Here is a 24123-nt window from a genome sequence, read left to right as displayed (position 1 = left end):
TACACAAGCAGAAGCCCACACACTGAAACAAGTACAACAGACGGGCCAGCCACAAGAAGGAGTCGAAATATGGGACAGCTTCGTGGTTAAAATAGAAACCAAAGACGACATGTTCCCCCCATGACTCCTTACACTCCCTTCACCAATAGGGCTGACACTAGAACACCCAATTAACACATAAGCTAAGGAATTATCAAGATACCCCAAGACAGATTGGCCGTACACTCCTCCAAACTAATACGTATATGCCAGGCCCACTCAAAAACATGCACCCTTGGTTAAAGTCCGTACCCACATTAGTTGTGCACCTCTTCCCCCCACGCACCCCGACGACAATTTCAATGTTCGAAACGCCATTACGTATACATGCATAAAAAATACAACCAGAGTGACCACAGTTATATAACATATAGTTTTTCTTTTTTCTCTTCTCTGTTCTTTTTTCTATTCAATGCACACCATTAAAAGCTTCTTGTTGACTACGAAGCTACATGAGCTAAGAAGCAGCATACTCCTCTGAAACAATTGTATTGCATTGTCAGTTTCTATATCTTGCATAATAAACAGATTTAAAAAATAAAAAAAAACTAGTCTGTGGCTTACGTGCACTATGTGTGATCAAAAAACCCTGGGTTAAAATTCCAGGTTTATATCCTGTATATCTAAATTGTGTGTTCTCAGTCAAATGAATATACTTTGTGTGTCTAATTTACTTGAAAGTGAGAGAACTTTCTAGTAATTCAGTTTAAGATGGCCTGTGAACCAAGAACGCACTTGTATGTTTTATTAGCCTCTAATGTTCCACTGTCTATAACAATTATATTTGCCATGACGTAAGTGACACCAGACAATTGACTCACTTTGTTCAGTAGTGGTGTTGTCAAGAGGGAGGGTTAATGAAAGTTTTAAAGTTCATGTTTAGAAACTTTCACTTCAGATAAGTGCGGTTGTGCCTGGTGACAATTTTAAAGTGGTTGGGTGAGCAAACTGGCACTGAGAGACACCAGTAATGCCTTTAGGCTCAGTGCTAAAGCGCTCAGTTGTGGCTTGTTATAAACAGTGTTTAAAATGAGCCTTGACTGAGAACTCTGGGGCTGAAAGCAGCACGGGTTTCTCACAGTGCCTATCGGTGGGTCAAACAGGTGCTGACCAAAAATAAAATAAATAAACTGCAATAAACAGTTACTAAATTGCTAGCATATGTGGTACATCAAAGTTTTAAAGTTAAAATGTTTGATGTAATATGTCATCAAGTTAGTTACTGTTTATATTGTTAATATATTTTTTGAAAATACAGTATTTACTTACGCACTCCATGTCCTCCGATCCTGGTGTTCTTCTCCAGGGGCCTGGAGCTAGCTCCCCCAACCAGTCCAGACGCTGTTCTGATGCTGCAGTATGAGAGAAGCACCAGGATTGGTAGGAGCGGATTCGCTCAGCATTCGCTCTTTCAGGCACTGGGTACCCTACCTTCTCCTGCCCCCCTGCCGCCCCCCACCCTCCTGGTTGTCTCAGACAGCTCGGGCTGGAGAGGTTTAAAGTGTGTATGTCAGGCTGGCCATGGCAAGTTAGTCGGCCAAAGAGACGTGCACTTTAACCTGCTCTAGCCAGCCACCGCTCCTTCCTGCTGCCAGTCTGCAGCAACGGCCCCACCGCGCCCTCACACTGAGCTTGGGCTGGAAGAAGAAAGAATAAAATTGCAATAAAGCCATTTTATTACTATTTTATGTTTTTACATTTGCTGCACCTGTAGCGGGGCGGGGCAACGCTCCTCCGCCCATTTGGAGAAGCTGCATAAATATCAATGCAATATTTTGATCTAATGTACTATATTGAAACACTACTGTATGTTTTTTTTAAAAGATGTCATTGTTGTCTGCCAAGAGGGTACAGAGCAGGATGGTGGACAGGTATGTAGCAACAGGTTCCATCGTACATTTACAGAAGAGCAGTCCTTGGCTACATACATTTATGAAGAGTTAGCACACAAGTTTTAATTTTTTTCTGGATAAGAAACTGACCTATAACAAACTGTCCCGCCACACCCCCTGCCCAGTCACCGATGCCCTCCCTATCACCTCAGGGAAGCAGAGCAATGAACCCGATGGTGCTTAGAAGAAAGTGCTCTAGTGGGGAAATCATGACAATGTGTCAGGGATGGGACTTTGGACCACTGCCTTGTGTAGTTTCCAAATGTGGAAAGAACAGCTACTATACAGAAACAGAGTGTATGCGTCGGGTGGTTTACAGGGGGAAAAGTATCATCCTTCATGCAGTCTTGAAAGTCCTCCACCAAAATATCCCATGTCTGTGCAATGAATGTTTTTTTGGGTCTGCTCATTCCTCCCTTGGTAACGGGGTGCTCTCATATTGAAACCAAGAGATCGAGACCTTGTCTAACGTACGATAGTCGACAGGAAGTCAATCCTTCCAGTGCAGTGTGATATTAATTTTTGCTAGAAGGGTCATCTCGAGGAACTTGGCAGAGGATTTCTTGAACTTAGGAGGGGGGAATACACCCAATAGAACCACTTCTGGGGAACTTTAAGTACCCAGCCCATTGTGGTCGACAGTAACTCTAAAGCTCTCTGCCGATATGGAAGGAGTGTGGGGCAAGATCAAAGCTTATGAAGCAAATCGCCATCCAACTGCAGACTGGGAGGACATGCAGCTCCCGGCTATAGTTTATCAATTTCGGCAGGTGTAGGTATCGCAGAATATTAACCTGAATGTATTTAAAGTGGAAGCCTCAGGATTCTTTGTGGAGGACAGTACAGTATTTTAAACCAGTTTGGCCTCGTCATTCTCCCAGGTAGTACAGCGAGAAGCCTTGAGTGGTCTCCATGTTGCAGGAAAGGTCTGTACACCTGTCTTATCTGTTTGCAGCCAGTCCCTATGTGTGGAGCATCTGAGACACCTCGTGGGGTTGGTACTAGATGGTGGACATGAAATAGGGCATTTTAATGATAATTTAAGGTTTTCGTAAGTAAGGAGTTGACCAGGATGAAGATGGTAGTCTGCCACAAGAGTTTGGAAATCTAGTAGGTTGCCGTCCACAAACAAATCCCCTACTTTTAAGATGCCTGCAGCATACCACTGACAGAGCTGCCCTGTGAGAGTCTGAAGGCTGAGCAAAGGTTGTGCAGGAGCATACGGTTTCTTTGTGTTAGTCGGTTTACGGATTCTAGCACGGCAAGAGAAAGATGTGTGGGATGACCCCGGGTGGAGTTGGATAGGTTCTTTGTGTTAGTCGGTTTACGGGTTCTAGCAAGGCAAGAGAAGGATGTGCGGGATGACCCCGGGTGGAGTTGGATAGGTTCTTTGTGTTAGTCGGTTTACGGATTCTAGCTCGGCAAGAGAAAGATGTGTGGGATGACCCTGGGTGGAGTTGGATAAGTTCTTTGTGTTAGTCGGTTTACAGATGTTAGTCGGTTTACGGATTCTAGCACGGCAAGAGAAAGATGTGTGGGATGACCCTGGGTGGAGTTGGATAGGTTCTTTGTGGTAGTCGGTTTACGGATGTTAGTCGGTTTACAGATTCTAGCAAGGCAAGAGAATGATGTGCGGGATGACCCCATGTGGAGTTGGATAGGTTCTTTGTGTTAGTCGGTTTACGGATGTTAGTTGGTTTACGGATTCTAGCATTGCAAGTGAAAGATGTGCGGGATTACCCCGGGTGGAGTTTGATAGGTTCTTTGTGTTAGTCGGTTTACGGATTCTAGCAAGGCAAGAGAATTATGTGCGGGATGACCCCGGGTGGAGTTGGATAGGTTCTTTGTGTTAGTCGGTTTACGGATTCTAGCACGGCAACAGAAAGATGTGCGGGATGACCCCAGGTGGGGTTGGATAGAATGGTCAGTAGGAAACAATGAGTCATTCAATAAGCTCTCCTTAAAGTCTTTACGGATAAAACCCATCTCATGCGGCGGGTGACCAGATGTCCAGCGAGCCACCCATTGAAGCGGGTGCAGCTAAAATAGCGCTCTATTTGCAGAAGGGCTAATCCGCCTGCACTTACTGGTAGTTTTGGAGTATAAAGAGCTACCTTGCAGTGCCCCGGCTCCCAAATCAGACGGGGCGTGTCTGAAGAAGGAACGAGGGATGGGCAGGGGATTCAATAACCGGGGTACCACAACCATCTTCACTAATGCCAACTTCCATCCTGCCATTGACTAGGGAGATTCACTAGACTGCACGAAAGCAGCACTGTGTGCATATCTTGCTCCAAGGCGCTATAGGGAGGTGTACAGAAGGGATGAAGCTTTCTCTATCCTGTGCCCCTTCCCTAAGCACCACTCACTAGTGTGCACCACTGATGCAGGCCCCTAACTGAGCGCAGTGGAACACAAACCTGCGGAAAGGCTCCTAAAATGGGCCCAGAGGAGACGACAGGAGATTTCACCATAACTTTCAGGCTCACACGCGGACCACGTCACACCGTCCTGCCCCTACGGGTGCAGAGACACACCAGTGCCCTAGGGTGCATTGAGACCTGCGCTATGCCACCACAAGAGAGGGAAGGGCACGCCTGCAGTGCTGGGGGCCTCAGTTCACTACTCACAAGAGCATGCCACCTCCACTCTCGAATAATGCACCCCATTTAATGACAGCGGGGGCTCACACAGAACAAGCAGGCATGGGGTGTTACTTGTGAATGTGTGATCGGATGTAGGAGGAGGCATGGTGTCCTACCGACCGTACGCATAACCAGTGGGGGAGTCAGTGAACCATGGGCCCTAGTGCCTTAAGAGAGACAGGCCCTAGTGCAAGGATGGACATGGGCCCTAGTGCAAGAATTCACATGGGCACTAGTGCAAGGATGCACATGGGCACTAGTGCAATGAAAGACATGAGCCCTAGTGCAAGGATGCACATGGGCCCTAGTGCAAGGAGGGACATGAGCCCTAGTGCAAGGAGGGACATGAGCCCTAGTGCAAGGAGGGACATGAGCCCTAGTGCAAGGAGGGACATGAGCCCTAGTGCAAGGAGGGACATGAGCCCTAGTGCAAGGATGCACATGGGCCCTAGTGCAAGGAGGGACATGAGCCCTAGTGCAAGGAGGGACATGAGCCCTAGTGCAAGGAGGGACATGGGCCTTAGTATGAGGAGGGACGTGGGGCCTAGTGCGAGGAAGGACATGGGCACTAGTGCGAGGATAGACATAGGCCTAGTGTAAGGAGGGACATAGGCCCTAGTCCAATCAGAGACATGAGCCCTAGTGCAAGGATGCACATTGGCCCTAGTGCAATGAGAGACATGGGCCCTAGTGCAAGGATGGACATGAGCCCTAGCGCAAGGAGGGACATGAGCCCTAGCGCAAGGAGGGACATGAGCCCTAGCGCAAGGAGGGTCATGTGTCATAGCGTAAGGAGGGACGTGGGCCCTAGCGTAAGGAGGGACGTGGGCCCTAGCGTAAGGAGGGACGTGGGCCCTAGCGTAAGGAGGGACGTGGGCCCTAGCGTAAGGAGGGACGTGGGCCCTAGCGTAAGGAGGGACGTGGGCCCTAGTGTAAGGAGGGACGTGGGCCCTAGTGTAAAGGGGGTCGTGGGCCCTAGCGTAAAGAGGGTCGTGGGCCCTAGCGTAAAGAGGGTCGTGGGCCCTAGCGTAAAGAGGGTCGTGGGCCCTAGCGTAAAGAGGGTCGTGGGCCCTAGCGTAAAGAGGGTCGTGGGCCCTAGCGTAAAGAGGGTCGTGGGCCCTAGTGTAAGGAGGGACGTGGGCCCTAGGATAAAGGGGGTCGCGGGCCCTAGGGTACGGAGGGACGTGGACCCTAGTGTAAAGAGGGTCGTGGGCCATCGTGGGCCCTAGTGCAAGGAAGGAAGTGGGCCCTAGTGTAAGGAGGGACGTGGGCCCAAGTGTAAGGAGGGACGTGGGCCCTGGTGTACGGAGGGACGTGGGCCCTGGTGTACGGAGGGACGTGGGCCCTGGTGTACGGAGGGACGTGGGCCCTGGTGTACGGAGGGACGTGGACCCTGGTGTACGGAGGGACATGGGCCCTAGTGCAAGGATGGACATGGGCCCTAGTGCAAGGATGGACATGGGCCCTAGTGCAAGGAGGGACATCGGCCCTAGTGTAAGGAGGGACGTGGGCCCAAGTGTAAGGAGGGACGTGGGCCCTAGTGTAAAGAGGGTCGTGGGCCCAAGTGTAAAGAGGGTCGTGGGCCCTAGTGTAAAGGGGGTCGTGGGCCCTAGTGTAAAGGGGGTCGTGGGCCCTAGTGTAAAGGGGGTCGTGGGCCCTAGCGTAAGGAGGGACGTGGACCCTAGTGTAAAGAGGGTCGTGGACCCTAGTGTAAAGAGGGTCGTGGGGGGGCGTGGCCTGGGACCAATGGAGCTGCACGCGTAGAGCGGCGCTCTCGGACCACATTCCAGGCCTGAAGCTTAAATCCTGCCATAATAACGACCGGGGGTCTTAAAAACTGAAGAGAAGTGATCGGAGAATATACAGCACAAGTAGAGACCACGGCGATCCACTTTGGGGCAGAGTTTACCCGAAAAACTCCCCCCAACAACTTCGCGGCAGCAGCGACAGAGCAGTGAACCCGCTACAACCGCGGCCCTCAGCTGAGAGGATAAGAAGGTCCCGTGGAGGTGAGGACCCCCACACCATCCATTGAAGGGCGCAAGGGGCTCAGACACCTTCGCCACTAACGGCGAGAGCAAAAGTACGAAGCGGAACATCAGCGAATACAGCGTTGTGCAGCGCCCTCAGGCCACAATCCAGGCCCAAGCTTAATCCCTGCCATAATAACAACCGAAGATCTCAAAAATTGAAGAGAAGCGTTTGGAGAATATGCAGCACGAGTAGGGACCGCGGCGTCCAACCTTGGGGCAGAGTCTACCCGGAAAACGCTCCGACAACGTCACGGCTGCCGTGACCCAAAATGACAGCCGCGACAGGGCAGTGAACCCGTTGTAACCGCGGCCCTCGGCTGAGAGGATATGAAGGTCCTGCGGAGGTAAGGACCTCCACAACATCCATTGAGGGGCGCAAGGGGCTCAAACACCTTCACCACCAACGGCGAGAGCAACAATACGAAGCGGAACATCTACGAATTCGGAGGGAATAGAGAGGTGCAGATAAGGAATGATGCGCTGGGAACATCGAATGAGAGAGGGACAGCTCCGGTGAGTAGGAATACCAGCTGCCGAAAGACCAGGGAAAACACAGAAACCACCTCCCGAGACAAGAACTAATACTGGCACATTGAGAGGAATCGGAGACCGCGGTCTCGCACAGGAAAAGGGAGCACAAGAACTCCAGCACAGAACTCCCCCCTGTTATCAGAACAGTATGCAATGCCGACGACCAACGCGGGCATAATTATGAGAGAACTCCCTCATGGTCAAACAGCTCAAAACGGTGAACTTCTAATAGCACTCGCCACGTGAGAGCACCGGGACAGAGACAGACAACATACGGGCTGGACGATGCTGACGAACGACACCACCTTCCATTAATACGAACGGCCCTCGCCAACCTGAGACCTATTACAATGGTAAAACCCAAAAAACACGACAAATCACCATCGGAGGACTCCTCGCACACTGAGAATCCACCCCCAGCGCCCGCCAGAGAATTGCAAACAGGATACGAACAACAAGAAACTACTCTGGATACTGTGCTGCTGGCCATTAAAGATTCCCGAGAAGCGCTTGAGCGTAATATCGATAACTTCACCGCAGATCTTTCCCTTTTGTGAGACGACCACCGTAAATTAAAAGAAACAGTGGGTTTGCACGAGACTACACTGACAGGGGTATTAGCGGCACACAAAGACTCATCCTCAGAAATTAAAGACCCGACCACCCGGCTGAAAACATTGGAGGCAAGAACAGAGGATGCCGAAAACCGAGCCCGACGGAACAACATCAGATTGGTGGGGGTCCCGGAGGGGGCGGAGACCACCACCGCTAATACAGAAATATCCCTGGAACAGTGGCTTAGAGACACGATAGCATTAGAGGGCTTTTCACCATTTTTTTGGGTGGAACGAGCCCACAGAATCCCTGGCGAAGCGCCCCCACCGGGAGTCAGGCCACGGCCAATAATCGCTAGATTACTCCACCACAAAGATAGAGACTACATACTGTCACAATCCCGCCAGCAAGGAGAGATTCAATTGGATGGCCAAAAGGTCATGATATTCACAGACTTTACGAGAGAAACACAGGCACAAAGGGCATCCTACATCGCAGTAAAACGAGCCATGCATGAGCATGGTATAAAATATGCCATGCTCTTTCCGGCAAAACTCCGAGTAGAATACGATAACAGGACCCATTTTTTTCTCACACCTCAGCTAGCGATGGAATGGCTCGAATCGCTGAACATCCACTGCAGAGCAACCCGCGACGAACATTCCGAAACTCCGGGAAGAAACCTAGCAGATCCCGGAAGAAGACAACAGAAGCGGCTCCATCGAAACGTCAGTCGCAACAGGAGATGCGTGATGCGGTGGAGACTGCAGCAGCGTTAAGCAGGGGAGACTTCCATACACGCCGGACCCCAGATGCTGCGTCAGATGTTGATTCAAACTGCGAACATTCCTCAATATCCTCCCAGGACACTCATCGGCTTGCCTTTGATCACCCCAAGAACGGCGGACGAGATTATTTGACCTCGTTGAAAGAACAAATTGATAAGTGAGCTGACAATTGTGGGGTACCTCAATTTGTTTAGGGACATTACTAGGACCCAACCGTAAATATGGAGCGATAGGAACCTGGATGTCATTTCTTAACCGGCACATTATACATGCTCGGGCCTGGGGAAAGGTCCGGGGCGCTGCCTCTTGGTCTCTGGCACGCCTCCCTCCAATAGGTTGATAATTAAGATTACAATAGTTGTAATGGTTTGGACGGGGAGAGTTGTAGGTACCGGTCCTGGGGAAAGGGAGTTACAAAGGGGGTTTGATTTTAGTTGTGTTGTTTTCAGGGTTTATCAGGCACATCTATCTCGCAGCCCAAACGGTTCACACCTTAGATTACGAAACTCAATAGGTTTGGCCAGTAGTAGTAATACAGCGGTGTTAGTAGACCGCCTCTCCAACCCTCCTTAAATCATGACCACAGAATACAAAATAATCACATGGAATGTCAGGGGCCTAAATAACATGTCCAAGAGGTACAAGGTTCACAGTTTTCTTAAACGAAGGGGAGTGCACATAGCTATCTTACAAGAAACTCACTTGTTAGAGCAGGAGATCAAGGCCTTGAAAAAGCGCTGGAGGGGACAAATATTCGCCACTACCCACTCAGCGTTTGAGAGGGGAGTGTTGATATGGATCAGACCAGGCGTTCCATTACAGATTCTTCATACCTTGATCGACACTGAGGGGAGCTACGTAGTGATTTCTGGTAGATTGGACGGGAGAGAGGTAACTCTTGCGGGACTATACGCCCCAAATCACAAGCAGGGAAGATTCCTAGATAGACTATCACTGGTCATGGGCACACTTCTCACTAGCACTACGTTAATAGGAGGAGACTTTAATTGTGTAGTGGATACCGCAATGGATAGATCGCACCCACCATTGTCACAATCCGTAACCCATAAAACAGCACTGCACTTCCAGCAGTGGCAAAAACACTGGCAACTAACGGATTGTTGGCGCAAACTTAATCCCGCCAAAAGAGAATACTCTTTCTACTCAGCAGTTCCCGACCTGCATGTACGACTGGACACCTTTTTGGCGTCTCCAGAGGTGCAATCTGTGGTGGCGAACGCCGAGTATCTTGGCCGCACCATCTCAGATCATAATCCCTTATTGATTTCTTTGGCCTGGTGCGGCGAGAGACCTTTGATCCCCACTTGGCGTCTGAGAGAAGAGTCACTTGAAGACGAGGCTTTTAGAGCCCAACTGGGCACGCAGATCACAGAATTCTTCGAGAACAATGCTGGAACTGCCTCGTCCAGATCTGTCAAATGGGAATCCTTTAAAACAGTGATCAGGGGATATTGTATTAGCACAACTGTGGGAGTACGGAAGGTGCTAGAGATAGAACTAGGCGATCTCGAGAACTCCCTTAGAGAACTCGAACGTAAGCATCCAACACAACCCAACCTCTCAACACAACTAGAAGAGACAAGGGCTAGAATAATATAAACTAACACTAGATTGTCTCGTTTCGATTACAAGCAATTCTTGCAGAAGCAACATACAGAGGGCGACAGAGCAGGTGCCCTACTGGCCTGGCTGTCCAAACCGCCCCAACATCAAACCATAGTGGTGGAGTTGGAGACCACCCCGGGTATTAAGGTATATGGACAAAAGGAGATCAATGCCACCTTTCTTAAATATTACTCAGACCTATATGCCCCTCCCACCGAAGTACTCAGCGACGCTCAGTTACAAGATCTGGGGAACCTCAACCTCCCTGCATTGAAAGGGGAAGATAGAATAACCCTGGCAACTCCCATATCGCTTACAGAAATAAAGACTGCAATTCAGAGTATGGCAAGAGGCAAGGTACCAGGAGCAGATGGTCTCCCCTTTGGAATTCTATCTTACGTATCAGGACTCATTAACCTCCCAGCTCAGCATCTTATATGCAGAGGCATGGAATAACAACAGCTTGCCTCCTTCCACTACAGAGGCCATAATGATTCCCCTTCTGAAACCCACCAAACCCCCCACAGAAGTTAGATCATACCGCCCACTATCAATGTTGAACTTAGATTATAAAATACTAAGCAGGGTACTCGCTAACAAACTTCTACCATACATGTCCTCATTAATCCATCAGGACCAATCGGGATTCATCCCAAAGAGAAGCACTGCCCAAAATATCCGTCGATTGATTTCACTCCTTAATGCCCTGCCCTCTGACGTAACTAGAGCAGTAATCATCTTGATAGATGTTGAGAAGGCTTTTGATAGCCTACGATGGGACTACCTAGAACGAGTGATGTTGCAGCTAGGACTAGGAGAAGGGTTTGTCAAATGGACGAGGCTTCTCTACACAAACCCCACAGCGAGAGTACGCATTGGCCGTACAATATCCCCTTCCTTTGCCATAGGTAGGGGTACAAGACAGGGATGCCCGCTATCACCTTTGCTCTTTGCGTTGGCAGTTGAGCCTCTCGCCCATTCAGCTAGGTCCCAGAGGTTCTACGAAGGCATTACAATCAATGCTTGGACACATCATATTGCTCTTTATGCGGATGACATGTTACTCTTCCTCCGGAACGCAGAGGCCGATCTACCAGGAGCAATGACAATGTTAGACAACTTTGGGGCTGCATCTGGGCTCCGGATAAACTAGGGGAAGTTGTCCATTTTTCCAGCTACTAGGGGTATCGAAGAACCAATGGACAATCGGGTCTCCCGTGGTCCCCGTCCACATTCAAATACTTAGGGGTTAATATCTATCACTCGGCTGAGGATTTACTAGAAGGGAACATTCAGAGCACGATTAGGAGTATCAAAAACAGCATGGTATTCTGGCAGACATTTCCACTAGCGGTCACTGGGAGAATTGCACTTATTAAAATGATAGTATTACCTAGAGTGTTATATTACTTCGCAACCATCCCACTCATAATACTGAGGGTGGTATTTAAAACAATTTCGTCCTTGATTACAGGGTTTATATGGGGAACCAACAGACAAAGGATAGCATTGCGCACCCTTCAGAGAACAACAGCAGAGGGTGGTTTGGCTGTTCCTGACTTTGAATTATACTATTGGGCGAGCCAACTCCAATGGCTGGCGCGATTCATCAGAGCACCCCCAGGGGGGGAAGCACTGAGAACCCCTCTCCACTGCCCCCGTGATAGAATTCTGGGCATTCTACTAAACCCCAAGAAACAGAATAAAACACTTCCGATAGAATGGGAAGAATCGCGTCACTGCTGGGAACAATACCTAAAACGAACACACACCAGAACACCGTACTCGCCAGAGGCCCCCCTGATCTGTATAGGAACCGTCACAGGTAATCATGTAATAAGGGGTATCACCCAATTCATGGCACTTCAGATCGACACAATAGGGGCTCTATATAATAATGGGAAACTTTGCACTCATGCAGAACTGCAGGAAATGTTCCAGCTACCACCTGGGCTCTTCCTTACCTTTAACGCAATTGCCAGAACTCTTCGTAGACAATGGAGCACAGGACTAGAAGAACCCCCCAGACATACTACCTGTGACCAAATATGCAATATAGGAGACCAAGAGAGATTGATATCAGGGATATATACATCCCTACTAACCAGCATATGTCTTCGCTTAAATAAACTTAAGACCAAATGGCAGAGGGAGCTGGATGTTACAATAGATGACACACAGTGGACCAGAATAACCTCACACATATATACAGTTTCCAGAAACGCCAGGTTTAAATTAATAAACATATATGTCTTTCACAGAGCTTACCTAACCCCCTATATGATATCAAAGATTTATGGTGTAGAAAATGCCAGCTGCCCTCGATGTGCAGAACTAGCAGCAGAGTTGCTGCACATGAAAACTCAATTTGGATCACTTAGAAACACAACTAACAGCAAACACAGATCTAGATACAATCAATTCTGTACCACAACTTTATGAGTGGCTACAGGAAGCTTTTGATGTCCTAATACCACTCAGAAAAACTAAACATGACAAAAGAAAACCAACACCTTGGAGAAACACAGAACTTAAAAAGATAAAGCAACAAATCAGAAAGTTGCAGCGGACCTGGCTCAAAACAAACAACAGTCAAGACAAACTGCAGCTACACAAACTTAACAGGATATACAAATCATCAATCAAAAAAGCTAAAAAAAGATACTACTCAGACAGAATTCTAAATGCTCAATCTACAACCAAGGAATTTTACAAAATTCTCAATGAATTTCGAAAACCCACATGCATGGGAGGAAGTCATCCCACCACTCAAGATTTCACAAACAAATTGGCAACTCACTACACAACCAAGGCAGACACATTGGACTCCTATTTAAAACAGAAGAAAACCATCAGCACCAACCCCTTTACTAAAATACCCTTTAAGAATAAACCATCCCAACCTCTACAGTCCTTCAAACAAATATCCCAGGATGAATTTATGGATTTGGTCAAAGCAAGCAGACCTTCTGGTTGCCCTTCTGACCCTTGCCCACCACAAATCTTCAAGAACATCCTGCTATCTACTTCTGCTGCCACACCTGTAACAAGAATCATCAACAACTCTTTAACTTCAGGAACTTTTCCTACAGACCTGAAAAAGGCATACATACGACCATTATTAAAGAAAACAAATCTAGACCCGCAAGACCCCAACAACTACAGACCTATCACAAATGGACCTTTCCTGGGCAAATTGATAGAAAGAGCAGCATTTGCCCAGATGTCACAATTCATTGAAGACAATTCTATACTTTCAGACTTCCAAACTGGATTCCGCCCAGGAAGAAGCACTGAATCGGCACTCATGGCAATCTGGGACGATCTTAAAAACACAGTCGACCGAAATGGAGTTGCTGCACTACTTCTCTTGGACTCTCGGCTGCCTTTGATACGGTTGACCATGACACCCTAACTCAAAGACTCCACGAAGCCGGCATACAAGGGATTGCTCTCGACTGGATTACTTCCTATCTTCAAAAAAGATCGAATATCATCCACTCGCCCCCCTTCTCATCCGAACCCTACCTCACAAAAGCAGGGGTCCCCCAAGGGTCAATCATCTCACCTTTGCTTTTTAACATCTACATGATATCTTTACCAGAACTGATCAATGATTTCCATCTCACATGCTACAACTATGCAGATGACACACAAATACTACTTCAATTAGAAGACCCCAAAAACATTGAAAACTCACAAATCTTCAGTTGCCTCAGAGCCGTTGATCAGTGGATGACCTGGAGCCATCTCAAACTAAATACCTCCAAAACTGAAATACTCATATGTGGTGACTGGAAACATTATGACCCTCTGTGCGTCTGGCCTGACGATCTCGGACCACCTCCTCAATTATCCAAGGAAGTGAAAAACCTAGGAATCACCATGGATTCCAAACTAACTATGAATGCCCAAGTAGACAAATTAGCACGCACAAGTTTCATCACCTTAAAGACTTTACGACGCATTTTCCCCCACCTCGGATTTCCACACAAGGTGCAAGGTGCCAATAGCCTCTACCATGGATCATCTCTATCTGTTATGAAAAAACTACAACGTATCCAGAATTCCGCAGCCAGGCTACTACTACATATAAAGCTGCAAGCCCACATCTCCCCTGCCTTGAGAGCACTACACTGGTTACCCGTTGCCAGAAGATGCACTTTCAAGCTGCTTTGTATCACCCACAAAGCTATACATGGAACAGGACCGCTTTTCATCAGAAAGAAAATTACCAAATACATCCAACAAAGAACCCTCCGCTCAAGACTGGCACCCCGCCTTAGAACACCACCATACAAGAAAAAGACTGTAGGTGGTACATCCTTCTCCATCCAAGCAGCAAAACTATGGAATTCATTACCCCCAACTATAAGAGCCACAGATAACTTTCTTGTTTTCAGAAAACTACTCAAGAGTTGGCTCTTTCCTTCATAACCACCTTTTTCAAACAACTATGAACTGCATATGCCTATGTGGATAATTATTTTTTTCAGATTATATGTATATTTCTATTTATTTATAGTTTCTTTGGAAAATATGTATTGCTACTGTCATAACAATAAAATACACACACACTCTTTTAAACCTGTCTAAGTATTTTTTACCCATGATTCTAATAATGTATTGTATGTGCATATGTGTGTGTATTCATGTGTGTGTGTGTGTATAAATATATATATATATGTGTATGTATGTGTATATGTTGTTTCTGTGCCTGGCATGTTTGTGGATCATTGCATGGCTCCTGGTTTTTTGGGTTGTTATACTAGATATCTATGAATTTCTGCTCTCCTTTTATCACACTTATCTACTCATCACTCTTATGTCATGTCTCTATCAAACTATCCTCCATTCTCACTCTGACTCATCCCAAATCCCTTCGACCACTTTCATCTCCTAAATATCTCTGCCTAAGCTCTTCCCTCCACCTCCACATCACCAAACCTCACTCTACCTCTGTGACCTCCCACACAACCCTACTAAATTCTCCTGCATTCATCTCACCCTGCTACTATGCTCTTCCTAACCCTTCCACATCCTCTTTCCCCTCCGCCCCCCTTTTATTCATCTCACGCCTTTGGATTGAGTAAATGAAGGATAAACTCCCAATTAACACTTCTGGATTTCTTTCCTCCGCCATCCCTCCATTACTCCAGTCAATCTAACTAACAAACTCTCATATCCGCAACTCAAATTAACTCATAATAATACTAAAACTGTACTCATTATTAAATTATACTAATCCATCACTAATTCTTGTTGGGTACCGGAGTAGCGTGCTACTCATCGAAAAGCGCTTCGACGCCTCGTCAGGGGTAGTAAGCGCTATATAAATACGATTACAATACAATACAATACATGCTCTGGAGTTGCCCACTAATCGGGGGACTACTGGACGGGGATATTTGAGGCACTCTCCACTTGCACGGGCAGAACATTATCCCGATCAGCCATGGTGGCGGTTTTAGGAGATTTCCCTCGCCCTAGCAAGCATAAAATCACAAACCGATTCATAGACCTACCTCTGATACTAGCAAGGAGAGAAATAACTTCACACTGGAAAGATCTGAAGGGCCCACAGATAAATCGATGGAGAAATGCATTAATCAAGTGGGCGGAAACTGAAGGGACAGTACTGCTAAGGGAAACACTCAGGGGCCTAGGAACTAGAGACAATGCTCAGCATTGGAACACGATACTGGGCAATTTTAGAACACCTGACACTTCTAACTCTGATGCAGAGGCAAATTTATCAGAACCAGATCATGTATAGCTGACCAAGATATTCCTGTTGAAGATTGTACAAGAGACCAAATAAGTAACTCATTTGTGAACCGAACAAACACCTCTGTATAATTGATGAAAAGTGCGAAAAGGGAGAGGGAAGGGGAGGGGGAGGTTACAAAAAGATGGGAAGTTATTTTGTTCTGTATGCGTTTTCATGCAATTATAAAGCAATAAAAGAGATCTTAAAAAAAAAAAAAGAGGGTCATGGGCCCTAGTGTAAGGAGGGTCGTGGGCCCTACTGTAAGGAGGGACATGAGCCCTAGTGTAAGGAGGGACGTGAGCCCTAGTGTAAAGGGGGTCGTGGGCCCTAGGGTACGGAGGGACGTGGACACTAGTGTAAAGAGGGTCGTGGGCCATCGTGGGCCCTAGTGCAAGGAAGGAAGTGGGCCCTAGTGCAAGGAGGGACGTGGGTCCTAGTGTAAGGAGGGACGTGGTCCCTAGTGTAAGGAAGGACGTGGACCCTGGTGTACAGAGGGATGTGGGTCCTAGTACAAGGATGGACATGGGCCCTAGTGCAAGGAGGGTCATGGGCCCTAGTGTAAGGAGGGACGTGGGCCCTAGTGTAAGGAGGGACGTGGACCCTGATGTACGGATGGACATGGGCCCTAGTGCAAGGAGGGTCATGGGCCCTAGTGTAAGGAGGGACGTGGGCCCTAGTGTAAGGAGGGACGTGGACCCTGGTGTACGGAGGGACGTGGACCCTGGTGTACGGAGGGACGTGGGCCCTAGTGCAAGGATGGACATGGGCCCTAGTGCAAGGAGGGTCATGGGCCCTAGTGCGAGGAGGGTCATGGGCCCTAGTGCGAGGAGGGTCATGGGCCCTAGTGTGAGGAGGGACGTGGGCCCTAGTGTATGGAGGGACATGGGTCCTAGTACAAGGAGGGACATGGGCCCTAGTGTAAGGAGGGACGTGGACCCTGGTGTACGGAGGGACCTGGGTCCTAGTACAAGGAGGGTCATGGGCCCTAGTGCAAGGAGGGTCATGGGCCCTAGTGTGAGGAGGGATGTGGGCCCTAGTGTAAGGAGGGACGTGGACCCTGGTGTACGGAGGGACGTGGACCCTGGTGTACGGAGGGACCTGGGTCCTAGTACAAGGATGGACATGGGCCCTAGTGCAAGGAGGGTCATGGGCCCTAGTGCGAAGAGGGTCATGGGCCCTAGTGCAAGGAGGGTCATGGGCCCTAGTGCAAGGAGGGTCATGGGCCCTAGTGTGAGGAAGGATGTGGGCCCTAGTGTGAGGAGGGACATGGGTCCTAGTGTGAGGAGGGACATGGGTCCTAGTACAAGGAGGGACATGGGCCCTAGTGCAAGGAAGGACATCGGCCCTAGTGCAAGGAGGGTCATGGGCCCTAGTGTAAGGAGGGATGTGGGCCCTAGTGTAAGGAAGGACGTGGGCCCTAGTGCAAGGAGGGTCATGGGCCCTAGTGTGAGGAGGGAAGTGGGCCCTTGTGCAACGAATTTGTATTTCATGAATCATGTTGCAGTTAATTAAAACCTTTACATGATAAAAAATACCACATTACAAGTGTAAAAATCCGAATAAAAGACACAAAAGTCCAGGAGAGTCAGGAGATCTCTTGTGTAATTGCCCTCAATGTGGCAACAATGAAGAATAAAAAGTGCCAGTGAGTGGGAAGTGCCAGCGGAGGGGTGTGGGGGGCATGCAGGAGAAGGCTCCTCGGGGAGGTTTCAGCCTCTCCTCCGCTATGTTGATGAATTTTACCAGCGGCACCAGGACCTCGCTGGCAGAGAAGCGGGGCCTGCTGGCATGTTCACTCCTTGGCATTAAAAGGGGGGCACAGGTTTCTGCGTGCAGATTACACCCCCCTCACCCCACCACCCCTCCCGACACCGCTGGGTCTGGGGCCCACGGCGGCCTTCCTCGGTGAGGGCTGAATCTTAGCGCTACGAGTCTGGATTTGTAAAAACCTCTGTAGCTCCAAAAAGACACCAGTGTGGATCTGGCGCTGCGTGTGCTGGCGCACGGCCACCAGAGTCCACGCTCTGGGAGAGGCCCTTGCCTTGAGCCCACGGTAAAAGGTTTGTTTGATTGTTTATTGCGAGTTTGAAAGCGCTATGGGGTGAGCGTGCGCCCCGAAGTTTTTGGGCGTCCAGTGCTGCGAAGGCCTCTTCTCGCCTGAGCCCAACAGTCCCTTTGACTGTTATCCAGAGTCTCTTTCCAAGTTCATGCTTGTAGTGTTTTCGGGGCCCACTCTTAAAGATGGCAGGTGCTTGAGGGGACGCTTTGCGGCGCTAGTCCTCGCTCTTGTAGCCTGAACTCTAAGCAGGTTTCTGCAAGTGAGGGGTTCTGTGGAAGGCGGATGTGAGGGGAAGACTTTGCCTTGGGCGTAGCTTTTCTAGGAAGGCCACTGACCCGTAGGACCACAGTGGGATCGGGTTCCCTTTGGTCGCTGCCGGACTGTTTTCCACCTTGGTGTGACGAGTTTGTTTACCTTGCAGCTTTTGAAAGGCAGCGATGAGTGGAGCAAGGCGAGGCTTCCGTGTGTTTGGATGGAGAGTGGCTTCAGTGTGTTTGGGTGGAGAGTGGCTTCAGTGTGTTTGGGTGGAGCTGGGGAGAGTGGCTTCAGTGTGTTTGGGTGGAGCTGGGGAGAGTGGCTTCAGTGTGTTTGGATGGAGAGTGGCTTCAGTGTGTTTGAGTGGAGCGGGGAGAGTGGCTTCAGTGTGTTTGGATGGAGAGTGGCTTCAGTGTGTTTGGGTGGAGAGTGGCTTCAGTGTGTTTGGGTGGAGCGGGGAGAGTGGCTTCAGTGTGTTTGGATGGAGAGTGGCTTCAGTGTGTTTGGGTGGAGCGGGGAGAGTGGCTTCAGTGTGTTTGGATGGAGAGTGGCTTCAGTGTGTTTGGATGGAGAGTGGCTTCAGTGTGTTTGGGTGGAGAGTGGCTTCAGTGTGTTTGGGTGGAGCGGGGAGAGTGGCTTCAGTGTGTTTGGGTGGAGCGGGGAGAGTGGCTTCAGTGAGTTTGGATGGAGAGTGGCTTCAGTGTGTTTGGATGGAGCGGGGAGAGTGGCTTCAGTGTGCTTGGATGGAAAGTGGCTTCAATGTGTTTGGGTGGAGCCGGGGAGAGTGGCTTCAGTGTGCTTGGATGGAAAGTGGCTTCAGTGTGTTTGGGTGGAGCCGGGGAGAGTGGCTTCAGTGTGTTTGGGTGGAGAGTGGTTTCAGTGTGTTTGGATGGAGAGTATCTTTAGTGTGTTTGGATGGAGCCGGGGAGAGTAGCTTCAGTGTGTTTGGGTGGAGCTGGGGAGAGTGGCTTCAGTGTGTTTGGGTGGAGCGGGGAGAGTGGCTTTAGTGTGTTTGGATGGAGAGTGGCTTCAGTGTGTTTGGGTGGAGCCGGGGAGAGTGGCTTCAGTGTGTTTGGGTGGAGCTGGGGAGAGTGGCTTCAGTGTGTTTGGGTGGAGAGTGGCTTCAGTGTGTTTGGGTGGAGCTGGGGAGAGTGGCTTCAGTGTGTTTGGATGGAGAGTGGCTTCAGTGTGTTTGGGTGGAGCTGGGGAGAGTGGCTTCAGTGTGTTTGGATGGAGAGTGGCTTCAGTGTGTTTGGGTGGAGCGGGGAGAGTGGCTTCCGTGTGTTTGGATGGAGAGTGGCTTCAGTGTGTTTGGATGGAGAGTGGCTTCAGTGTGTTTGGGTGGAGCGGGGAGAGTGGCTTCAGTGTGTTTGGATGGAGAGTGGCTTCAGTGTGTTTGGGTGGAGCGGGGAGAGTGGCTTCAGTGTGTTTGGATGGAGAGTGGCTTCAGTGTGTTTGGATGGAGAGTGGCTTCAGTGTGTTTGGGTGGAGAGTGGCTTCAGTGTGTTTGGGTGGAGCGGGGAGAGTGGCTTCAGAGTGTTTGGGTGGAGCTGGGGAGTGTGGCTTCAGTGTGTTTGGGTGGAGCGGGGAGAGTGGCTTCAGTGAGTTTGGATGGAGAGTGGCTTCAGTGTGTTTGGGTGGAGCTGGGGAGAGTGGCTTCAGTGTGTTTGGGTGGAGCTGGGGAGAGTGGCTTCAGTGTGTTTGGATGGAGAGTGGCTTCAGTGTGTTTGAGTGGAGCGGGGAGAGTGGCTTCAGTGTGTTTGGATGGAGAGTGGCTTCAGTGTGTTTGGGTGGAGAGTGGCTTCAGTGTGTTTGGGTGGAGCGGGGAGAGTGGCTTCAGTGTGTTTGGATGGAGAGTGGCTTCAGTGTGTTTGGGTGGAGCGGGGAGAGTGGCTTCAGTGTGTTTGGATGGAGAGTGGCTTCAGTGTGTTTGGATGGAGAGTGGCTTCAGTGTGTTTGGGTGGAGAGTGGCTTCAGTGTGTTTGGGTGGAGCGGGGAGAGTGGCTTCAGTGTGTTTGGGTGGAGCGGGGAGAGTGGCTTCAGTGAGTTTGGATGGAGAGTGGCTTCAGTGTGTTTGGATGGAGCGGGGAGAGTGGCTTCAGTGTGCTTGGATGGAAAGTGGCTTCAATGTGTTTGGGTGGAGCCGGGGAGAGTGGCTTCAGTGTGCTTGGATGGAAAGTGGCTTCAGTGTGTTTGGGTGGAGCCGGGGAGAGTGGCTTCAGTGTGTTTGGGTGGAGAGTGGTTTCAGTGTGTTTGGATGGAGAGTATCTTTAGTGTGTTTGGATGGAGCCGGGGAGAGTAGCTTCAGTGTGTTTGGGTGGAGCTGGGGAGAGTGGCTTCAGTGTGTTTGGGTGGAGCGGGGAGAGTGGCTTTAGTGTGTTTGGATGGAGAGTGGCTTCAGTGTGTTTGGGTGGAGCCGGGGAGAGTGGCTTCAGTGTGTTTGGGTGGAGCTGGGGAGAGTGGCTTCAGTGTGTTTGGGTGGAGAGTGGCTTCAGTGTGTTTGGGTGGAGCTGGGGAGAGTGGCTTCAGTGTGTTTGGATGGAGAGTGGCTTCAGTGTGTTTGGGTGGAGCTGGGGAGAGTGGCTTCAGTGTGTTTGGATGGAGAGTGGCTTCAGTGTGTTTGGGTGGAGCGGGGAGAGTGGCTTCCGTGTGTTTGGATGGAGAGTGGCTTCAGTGTGTTTGGATGGAGAGTGGCTTCAGTGTGTTTGGGTGGAGCGGGGAGAGTGGCTTCAGTGTGTTTGGATGGAGAGTGGCTTCAGTGTGTTTGGGTGGAGCGGGGAGAGTGGCTTCAGTGTGTTTGGATGGAGAGTGGCTTCAGTGTGTTTGGATGGAGAGTGGCTTCAGTGTGTTTGGGTGGAGAGTGGCTTCAGTGTGTTTGGGTGGAGCGGGGAGAGTGGCTTCAGAGTGTTTGGGTGGAGCTGGGGAGTGTGGCTTCAGTGTGTTTGGGTGGAGCGGGGAGAGTGGCTTCAGTGAGTTTGGATGGAGAGTGGCTTCAGTGTGTTTGGATGGAGAGCGGCTTCAGTGTGTTTGGGTGGAGCGGGGAGAGTGGCTTCAGTGTGCTTGGATGGAAAGTGGCTTCAGTGTGTTTGGGTGGAGCCGGGGAGAGTGGCTTCAGTGTGCTTGGATGGAAAGTGGCTTCAGTGTGTTTGGGTGGAGCCGGGGAGAGTGGCTTCAGTGTGTTTGGGTGGAGAGTGGTTTCAGTGTGTTTGGATGGAGAGTATCTTTAGTGTGTTTGGATGGAGCCGGGGAGAGTAGCTTCAGTGTGTTTGGGTGGAGCTGGGGAGAGTGGCTTCAGTGTGTTTGGGTGGAGCGGGGAGAGTGGCTTCAGTGTGTTTGGATGGAGAGTGGCTTCAGTGTGTTTGGGTGGAGCCGGGGAGAGTGGCTTCAGTGTGTTTGGGTGGAGCAGGGAGAGTGGCTTCAGTGTGTTTGGGTGGAGCTGGGGAGAGTGGCTTCAGTGTGTTTGGATGGAGAGTGGCTTCAGTGTGTTTGGGTGGAGCCGGGGAGAGTGGCTTCAGTGTGTTTGGGTGGAGAGTGGCTTCAGTGTGTTTGGATGGAGAGTATCTTTAGTGTGTTTGGATGGAGCCGGGGAGAGTAGCTTCAGTGTGTTTGGGTGGAGCGGGGAGAGTGGCTTCAGTGTGTTTGGATGGAGAGTGGCTTCAGTGTGTTTGGGTGGAGCCGGGGAGAGTGGCTTCAGTGTGTTTGGGTGGAGCGGGGAGAGTGGCTTCAGTGTGTTTGGGTGGAGCTGGGGAGAGTGGCTTCAGTGTGTTTGGATGGAGAGCGGCTTCAGTGTGTTTGGGTGGAGAGGGCAGAGTGGCTTCAGTGTGTTTGGATGGAGAGTGGCTTCAGTGTGTTTGGGTGGAGCCGGGGAGAGTGGCTTCAGTGTGTTTGGGTGGAGAGTGGCTTCAGTGTGTTTGGATGGAGAGTATCTTTAGTGTGTTTGGATGGAGCCGGGTAGAGTAGCTTCAGTGTGTTTGGGTGGACCTGGGGAGAGTGGCTTCAGTGTGTTTGGATGGAGAGTGGCTTCAGTGTGTTTGGGTGGAGCCGGGGAGAGTGGCTTCAGTGTGTTTGGGTGGAGCGGGGAGAGTGGCCTCAGTGTGTTTGGATGGAGAGTGGCTTCAGTGTGTTTGGGTGGAGCCGGGGAGAGTGGCTTCAGTGTGTTTGGGTGGAGCGGGGAGAGTGGCCTCAGTGTGTTTGGATGGAGAGTGGCTTCAGTGTGTTTGGGTGGAGCTGGGGAGAGTGGCTTCAGTGTGTTTGGATGGAGAGTGGCTTCAGTGTGTTTGGGTGGAGCTGGGGAGAGTGGCTTCAGTGTGTTTGGATGGAGAGTGGCTTCAGTGTGTTTGGGTGGAGCCGGGGAGAGTGGCTTCAGTGTGTTTGGGTGGAGCGGGAGAGTGGCTTCAGTGTGTTTGGGTGGAGCGGGGAGAGTGGCTTCAGTGTGTTTGGATGGAGAGCGGCTTCAGTGTGTTTGGGTGGAGCGGGGAGAGTGGCTTCAGTGTGTTTGGATGGAGAGTGGCTTCAGTGTGTTTGGGTGGAGCCGGTGAGAGTGGCTTCAGTGTGTTTGGGTGGAGAGTGGCTTCAGTGTGTTTGGGTGGAGAGTGGCTTCAGGGTGTTTGGGTGGAGAGTGGCTTCAGGGTGTTTGGATGGAGAGTATCTTTAGTGTGTTTGGATAGAGCCGGGGAGAGTAGCTTCAGTGTGTTTGGGTGGAGCTGGGGAGAGTGGCTTCAGTGTGTTTGGATGGAGAGTGGCTTCAGTGTGTTTGGGTGGAGCCGGGGACAGTGGCTTCAGTGTGTTTGGGTGGAGCTGGGGAGAGTGGCTTCAGTGTGTTTGGATGGAGAGTGGCTTCAGTGTGTTTGGGTGGAGCTGGGGAGTGTGGCTTCAGTGTGTTTGGATGGAGAGTGGCTTCAGTGTGTTTGGGTGGAGAGGGGAGTGTGGCTTCAGTGTGTTTGGATGGAGAGTGGCTTCAGTGTGTTTGGGTGGAGAGGGGAGAGTGGCTTCAGTGTGTTTGGGTGGAGAGTGGCTTCAGTGTGTTTGGATGGAGAGTATCTTTTGTGTGTTTGGATGGAGCCGGGGAGAGTAGCTTCAGTGTGTTTGGGTGGAGCTGGGGAGAGTGGCTTCAGTGTGTTTGGGTGGAGCGGGGAGAGTGGCTTCAGTGTGTTTGGATGGAGAGTGGCTTCAGTGTGTTTGGGTGGAGCTGGGGAGAGTGGCTTCAGTGTGTTTGGGTGGAGCGGGGAGAGTGGCTTCAGTGTGTTTGGGTGGAGCTGGGGAGAGTGGCTTCAGTGTGTTTGGATGGAGAGCGGCTTCAGTGTGTTTGGGTGGAGCGGGGAGAGTGGCTTCAGTGTGTTTGGATGGAGAGTGGCTTCAGTGTGTTTGGGTGGAGCCGGGGAGAGTGGCTTCAGTGTGTTTGGGTGGAGAGTGGCTTCAGTGTGTTTGGATGGAGAGTATCTTTAGTGTGTTTGGATGGAGCCGGGGAGAGTAGCTTCAGTGTGTTTGGGAGGAGCTGGGGAGAGTGGCTTCAGTGTGTTTGGATGGAGAGTGGCTTCAGTGTGTTTGGGTGGAGCCGGGGAGAGTGGCTTCAGTGTGTTTGGGTGGAGCGGGGAGAGTGGCCTCAGTGTGTTTGGATGGAGAGTGGCTTCAGTGTGTTTGGGTGGAGCCGGGGAGAGTGGCTTCAGTGTGTTTGGATGGAGAGTGGCTTCAGTGTGTTTGGGTGGAGCTGGGGAGAGTGGCTTCAGTGTGTTTGGATGGAGAGTGGCTTCAGTGTGTTTGGGTGGAGCCGGGGAGAGTGGCTTCAGTGTGTTTGGGTGGAGCGGGGAGAGTGGCTTCAGTGTGTTTGGGTGGAGCTGGGGAGAGTGGCTTCAGTGTGTTTGGATGGAGAGTGGCTTCAGTGTGTTTGGGTGGAGCCGGGGAGAGTGGCTTCAGTGTGTTTGGGTGGAGAG

At 50.3% G+C, this 24123-nt stretch overlaps 1 protein-coding gene across 5 annotated transcripts in view; it reads right to left on the bottom strand.

Annotated features, from left to right (window-relative positions):
• B3GALT4 (beta-1,3-galactosyltransferase 4) overlaps positions 1-24123 on the bottom strand; it is a 150143-nt gene that overhangs the window by 24490 nt on the left and 101530 nt on the right. The window contains exon 1 of one of the 5 annotated variants that reach the window (XM_069241883.1): positions 1309-1368. The exons of the other annotated variants lie outside the window; for them this stretch is intronic. The gene's annotated coding sequence lies outside the window, so the exon portion shown is untranslated. Of the gene's footprint in view, positions 1-1308; positions 1369-24123 lie in introns of those variants that run through there. 5 annotated transcript variants of the gene reach the window in all.

The sequence above is a fragment of the Pleurodeles waltl genome, chromosome 6 (genome assembly GCF_031143425.1).
Source record: "Pleurodeles waltl isolate 20211129_DDA chromosome 6, aPleWal1.hap1.20221129, whole genome shotgun sequence".
Lineage (NCBI taxonomy): Eukaryota > Metazoa > Chordata > Amphibia > Caudata > Salamandridae > Pleurodeles > Pleurodeles waltl.
The sequence above is the reverse complement of the archived record's forward strand: the minus strand, read 5'-3'. Positions and strand labels throughout refer to the sequence as shown.